The sequence below is a fragment of the Hippoglossus hippoglossus genome, chromosome 16, assembly GCF_009819705.1.
Source record: "Hippoglossus hippoglossus isolate fHipHip1 chromosome 16, fHipHip1.pri, whole genome shotgun sequence".
Lineage (NCBI taxonomy): Eukaryota > Metazoa > Chordata > Actinopteri > Pleuronectiformes > Pleuronectidae > Hippoglossus > Hippoglossus hippoglossus.
Window position 1 is genome coordinate 10,797,318 of NC_047166.1, and position 7,618 is coordinate 10,804,935.

Sequence of the window (7,618 nt, forward strand, 5' to 3'; positions counted from 1 at the left end):
TCCTGGCTTTTCAACTGAGAGGGTGTGCTATTAACTCAGTTTCATTTTACTGTAAATTACATTTCTTTGAGTTAAAACAAGAGTGTGTAGGAAAGCCAAAAACGTGCTACACTGAAAGAAGTACTCAAGCGTGAAAGCTGTCATCAATAATACAATTTGAGTTGGTGTACAAATAAATTATTGGATCGCGAATGTCTCTTTCCCACATGTTTAATTTAGAGAGCAGTAAAAGAGAGTTTAGACTTTTTGAAAAATTAAGAGTATTAAAGTTGACATCATTAATACAACAGATGCAATCACTGCTCCAGGCCCGGTCAGATCGGTGTCAACATGGTTCTGACCTCAGTAGCGTCCATGGAGCTCACTGCACTCTGAGCTGAGGTCCTTTAATATCAGCTGCTTCTGCCGTTTGAAATCCAGACTCTAACAGCAGTGAAAGAAAAAAAAAAACAGTGAGGCCAAGGATGCTCACGTCTCATCCGAATCTCCTTCCTTTATCTGAGTCATGAGAGGCTGCAAGAGGATAACAAAGCACTATAGCAGACCTGGGATCAGCAGAACACCAGAATCTCATTGGAATATGTGTGAATGGAAGCATGAAATGATAATAAAAAAAATATAGCTGTATAGAACTCCGTCAAAGTAAAAGTAATATTTTCTGCAAAAGGTCTAAAAGTCTTAGTATGTTGCTCCAATAAGTACAATTTATTCAAAAACGTTACTCAAGTACATGTAAAGGAGTAATCGTCACTTAATTATTAAAGAGAATAATCTATTTATACATTGTACGAATAATGATCAGATGCAGCTCTACAAGAACAAACAGAAAGAACACAGATCATGGCGTTCTGATCTCACCTGCACAGTAGGTTCCTCTCGTCTGTGTTTTTATTTAATTTTATCCGTCCTGATTAAAAGTCGCAGCTGAATAACACAAAGGAATAATAATGTAGTTTAAACTTTAACATTCCGGCAGTTTCTTCACAGCAAGAGAAGGAAAAGCGATTTAAGACACACAATAGAAAGCAGTGAAGCATTGTCAATAGGAGAAAGGGGGGCTGCAGGGGACCCAGGGGGACATTAGGCCTGACAGAAAATAGGAACGGTGGCAGGCCCGCACTGTTTATCTTTCACAAATCGTAATATTATAGACAGAGGTTAGGGGGCAGCAGAGCAAGATGGAGAGTCTGGAGCAATGGAAGCAGAGGGGAGTGACAGGGAGGAGGGATGACTGGCCCCTCTGAATGAAAAGGTAAGTCCCCAGTCCTGCCCTGCAGCATCCGTCAGATTTACGCTCTGAGAAATATGTGAGCGAGAGAGGGAGTGAGGAAACCCGATGTCCCCTGTGGAGTGCTTCGGATGAGTGGTTGTGGAGACCCCAACCATTAGCCCGCCCCCCCTTTTGAACAGGTATAAAACCTAGTTAGTGGGAGAATACAAAGAGGAATAATAAAGTGGGACGGCAGTTGCTATGCCAACGCTGTAGTACACAGATGAGTTCTTGTTCAGCCTGATCCATCCCTCTTTCTGGTCTCCCTCCGAGTTTAAAGCCACATAAAAGCTTGACTGGAGGAAATGATACAGTATGAATCACGTAAAACTTCTAAGAGCTACAACAGGCCGTGGGTGGGAGAGGAAATATAGGAAGGGAGTCGCGTTTATAGGCTGGAAAAAAAGAAGATGTAGAGAAAATGTGAGAATAAAGAGGAGAGGTGTGGATTAGATTCAGACTGAAAGGACACAAGACCCTGCCGCCTCACAAACACACTAAATAAAGCTCTTAAACCTCATTGTCTTTCCAAGTCGACATCTTCGTCAGCATCTTCCACGTGTGCGACTCCTCTTTCTTTCATTCTGTGACAATTGCATTCTTTTTGTTTGGTTTTTCCAGTTTTGGAGAGTAGTATCCGTCATCTCATGAAACTCTTAACATCAAAGCAAAATCTCTTCCCAAAATGTCCCAATACGTGGCCCATTCTTTTAAAGCGAGATGCACTGTTATTAAAATTAGCTTTTCAGCAGCTGAATTATTTAAAAAGCTCCGGAATTGGCACACCAGTTAAAACATCAGGAGGTAAGGTTTTCAACACACACCTTCTGGCTAACAGTGTTCACAGTGTTCACAAGCGACAGCTATGATATGCTGGTTAATACTAAAACATAATATAGCAGCAGTCTCAGCACAAGTGAGAAAACTTACTCAGTGATGTTACTTTGCCAAATTATTCCAAATTACTGTCATCTGCTGCCATAGGCAACCGGTCACACCAGTGAAGACTGTAACTGTTTATTTTATGGCTTATGAAGTCAATTCTTCATTTGTGAGAGGTAACATAAAAAATTCAGAGTTAAATACTTAAATAGACCTCCCCTTGAGCAAAAGCTGAAATAACACTGTAAAAATACTTTATTGCAAGTAGAAGTTCTGCATTGAAAAGTTTGTTTGAGAAGTACTTACTGTAAGTATCAGAAATATATATAATGCATAATAGCTCATAATACAGAATGATCTTACATTATATTATATATATTATAAGTAATATTATCATCGACATTTAAAATATATATATTTTTAGGACATTTCTCCTTTATTGACAGTAAATGTGAAATGGTGAGAGAGAATAAGGGAAGACACAAGGTTTCAAGCCTCCATATATTGGGCAGCAGCACCACCAGGTGAGCTTGCTAGTGCCCAGTAAACAATTTATTTGTAGTGTTATACAGGTTGTTGTTAGTGTAAAAAAACATAACAAAAAGCAGAGTTAGCATTTCGACCTCCACAGAAAACTCCTCCTGCAAAGCTCCTGCGACGCCTCCTGCCTCGCTACCAGTCTGGCCGGCCCCCTGACAAGGAAACATAAAGTACGAGGCCAACTTTTCCTACAAATGCTTGAAGTGGTTGGCCAATTGCAACAGAGGGGGCAGCCGGCCAATCAGAGCAGACTGGGCTTTATCTCTCTTAAAGGGACAGGTGCTGGAAACCGAGCGTTTCCGACAGAGGCTGAAAAGAGGAGCTGCAGCAACGGACAGTGTTAGGACAGTGATGTGTTTTCTGAACATTACAGCACGTAAACCTTTTTAATAAAAATCCCCAAAAATGAGCATCACATATCTCCTTTCAGCACCATTTTAATGTTGGAGTTGGCACAAGTGGAGCCAATCTTAACTACTTTATATTTTACCAGGGATTTCAATTTATTTGAGTTCATTATATTTCATAAACTGTTCAAACGTTTTGTGTGTAATATTTAAATTTGCATAGTACTATAAGTAGTTATATAAGTAAGTAACTATAAGTCATTTCAGCTGTCAGGTTGTAGTGACGCAAAAAGAACAGTGTTTTCCCTGCAATGAAGCACAGTGGAATTATGAAGTGGCATCAAGTAATGCACAATGTGAAATGTGTTGCATAATGTGCTGAATAGCATAGCTCCACTCTGAGTGAACCCCAAGGTCACCGCACAAGCAAAGGGAAGTGGACTTTTCACTTTCTCTGAGAAAGACACTTGTTGTCGAGCAGATTTATGAGAAACGTCAGAGAACTGATGAGTAAGTGCATAGCACGGCTGCATGAGTCTTCTTAATAGACCATTGGGCTGGTCCTGCTCTATCAGACTCACTTTAATCATCGGCCATCACTGGCTCCAACGTATCCTAATGGCTCAGATTGCATTAAGGGCCTCGAAGCTGTGTGGGCAAACCCACGGCCGAAAAACCTGCCGCTGTATGCAGATGGATCTCTGCAGCAAACAGCACTCAGATCTGACTGCCTGACAGAGACTAATCAAATACAGAACTGGAGAATACAGGCGGTGGGTGGGGGACGGCGGTGGAGCTTGTAGAAAGCTGTGGGTAATGCGTCCACTCTCCTCTTTAAGTGGCGAGAACGTAGTGCAGAACATCTCGCCTCCAAACAACTGTGCCCTTTTACTGAAAGGACGGACGCACACACACACACACAGCTTTTTATAAGACAAGATAAAAAAAAATAAAGGAGCATCATCTCCTCGGACCTGGAGAGCTGGTTGGTTATGTCTCTCTGAAGTGTGTGCAGCTGTCATGTTACTAATATTTGGAAGTGTATGAAGAGTTCAGAGGCAAACTACAGTTTCTCGGCATCAGCATGATAGCAAAGTGTGTGCTGTGATGCTGATGTATTGGCTGTGTGTGTTTGTGTCAGCTGTCTGCCGGAGAAAGAACACTCGTCAGCAGAGCGGTGACGCTGTCGGATTTCAACTCATACCCACCTTTTCTGTCACTTTAACATTCAGGGCCATTTTTTTTTTTTAAGCCTCTCTGAAGCTTCTTGAGTAACTTTAACTTTTCCACGAGTCAGATGATCACTTTTTATAACCTGGTCCCTATTTTAATAAATGCATGGGCATGTAAATGAATGGTACTTACAAAAGCTACTCAACTCAAATTGTTTTTTTTTGTTGTTTTTTTTACAAAGAGTCCGGCAACATTAGACAAGTCTCACTCTCAAGTCGTGTGAGACTCGTGTAACAAGATGGAGGTGGAAACAAAAGTGAGAGAGTTGGAGAGGGGAGTTTGGATTTTACTTAGAGAAACCATTATGGCTGAATCTTTTTCTGATGTGGACAATGTCGATGAAGCATTTGACTTCCATGGCTGCCGCTACGTCTTTGAGCCAGAGGACAAAGAGCTGCTACAAATTGAAAAGCGAATGAGTACAGAGAGATGACAAAGGCACTTTAAGTGGACATTTCATGGACCGTCGCAGTTTCTCCATAAGATTACGTTGTAGGCACGGCTGAGTTCTATCCGACACATTTTCTAAAGTTTTTGGAATTACCGTACATTTACACATTTATGAATATTGAAAAATACCTGAATTCCTCTTTAAACACCCCTATTCAAATTCTTTCGGCGTCTCTTGGTCCAGTTCTGTTGGAACAGCCTCTGACCTGATTTCCATTCTGATGTCGAACAGTGTGTAAAAGAGGTTTGATATTCTCTTCTGCATCCCCAGATTTTTTTTTGCCCTTGCTGATTTTTCCCATGATTGTAATCTACAGCAGTTTTAAAAAGAAATTTGGTAAACCTTTATACCTTTTTCTTAATATTGATTTGTCTGTTGTCTGCTGCAGAAGAACACTGGTCTGCAGATTAACTTATTCCTCACAATGAATCTGACAGAAGAGAGAAAACATGGGAGGGAGAAATGTGGAATATAAAAAAAACATAGAATAAAGCTCCCTGGGCAGAAGTTACAGTTCAGGCTTCAGGCATAAAATCGCCCTTGAATCTCTAATTGGTCAATTGTTCCTTCAGCCAGTAGAAACCGCCATTAATGAGCTTAACGCCAGGTCTTTCTGAATCCCTGAACAATATGAGGTGACGGCAGGGTCGCAGATATCTGGTACATTACCCCTTATTCCCCCATCTGGATCCTGCCACAGATCCACTGCACAAACCAGCTGGTGTTCTCCTCCCAGTACCTCTCTACTGTTGATAGGGATGAAGCTGCTAGTTGCCGTTGAGCAGGGAACAAGGCAGTGTCACTACTATCTTGATCTGCGTCCTCATAGTTCTGAGCAGCAGAGTCAAATTTAGGCCACTTTTACTGCACAGGTAGTGGGGACTCAAGGCCTTCAGCCTTTTGAACGAGAAGGAACGCCGCCGCTAATGCTACGTGTCATTCTTGATTGAAGAGGCAATTGACTGCGAGAGTGCGCAGCTGCCTCCATTCTAATTCTCCGAGGTGTTGAAGGAGTTCAGGAGCTAACTGCATTTAGCCACAGATTCAAAGTGTCAGCATGACAGCAAAGTTTACGCAGGCTGGGATGACTGCACTCTTCTTCCTGAGTCCGCTGCCTCCGGTCGCTCAGCTCGGAAACGTTGCCCGATTCCTGCCGGACGTTTCCTGATAACGAGCAAATGCAGTCCCACGTGTAGAATCGCCACCATTTCGTGGAAATTATACACAGAACAAAATGGGGGATCAAAATGATTGGTTTGGATGATATGATGTAGTAACCCTCACAGTACCACACTTCTCCAGGTCCCCTCTTTAGTTTGCTGATGCAAGATGAAGTTATTGAGGCTCCGTCCCTCCTTCCAAACCTTTGATTTCCATTACACATTAGTAATTGACTCCACAGGTTCTCAGAGCCTTGTGTTTTTCTAGTTCTCAGTCCTTCCTCTCACCACTGAACCGACATGTGTTCCCCTCTTCCCCGCTCTCATTAATTGCCATTGGAGAGCAGCAAATGGATTGGTTAAGCCATTCAGTCTGGACGAATATTTCACTCCGTGCAGCCCTGTTCCATTCACCCCTCCAGCGTGCTTTGTACTCCTCTCCCTCCATCATCAGTTGCAACCTCCCACCAGTATGAATCTCACTCGATTGATCGAGATCCTGATTGAAACGGGCACAAACAGCACAAATAGGCCTTTACATTTAAATGCACAATTTTGCAACAAATTCTTACTCACGAGGTCACAAGGAGGTAAATGATATTACAGCCAAGAGCTAAATAATTTGATCTTAAATTAATTTAAGGGTTTTGTTTTAGCCATTGTTGGTTTTAGCTTTTTGTTGTTGTTTTCCTCTGTTCTGCCGCTTCCTCCACTGAAACAGACCGTTTAGGGAGCACTAACAATAAAACTCTTCATGAGGCACTACACTGATTGGCTGGCAATATTACTGCCATCATCCTCTCTCCCCTGACAGAAACAAATGCTGCTGCTGCTCCGCGGAGGAAGACTCGGCCTATAACGCTACACCGACCTGATTCAGAATTAGACACCGAATCTCACGATCTGCTCCCGGTGAGGCGTCACACGGAGACGTGCTCTAAATGGCTTGTTGAAAAATTCAGAGTGTTAATGGGTCACATTAAGACGCTGCTGGAACAGTGTGGAGCATCAGTGGCATCACAGGTTTACAACACATAACTAAGATCATTCACAGATGAAGAAAAGACGAATTCCATATTATTATTTAGATCCTCACTAATGGGTGTTGTGTGTATCACTCCCTTATCATTACTACCCTATTGATCTGTTGCTCATTCTGTGCATTCTTTACTGTTTATATGTATATGCATTTTTATTAGTTTGCATGAGATTGGATGCTAAACTGCAGATAGTTGTGCTTTGTGCAATGACAATTAAGTTGAATCAATTCCACTTAACTCATTGTGACTCTAACCCTCTAATAAACATCCTAAAGCTTAAATTAGCAACTTGAAGATCTAAATGTCAGATTGCTCCTCACCAGATAAACGTACAAAGAGCTGGAACATAGTCAAATTTATACCAAGTGAAAATGAAAACAAAATCAATTCTAAGCTTGTAGAATCATATAATAAGATGGTTTAGAGATAAAGTGCCAGTGCTGCACAGATCTACTCTTTTTTTTATATCTTGAATCCACCATGAATACCAGCTCACCTGGGCCTTATTTCATGAAGGCTTTACACACACACACACACACACACACACACACACACACACACACACACACACACACACACACACACACACACACACACACACACACACACACACACACACACACACACACACACACACACACACACACACACACACACACACACACACACACACACACACACAGTGAGGACATGTT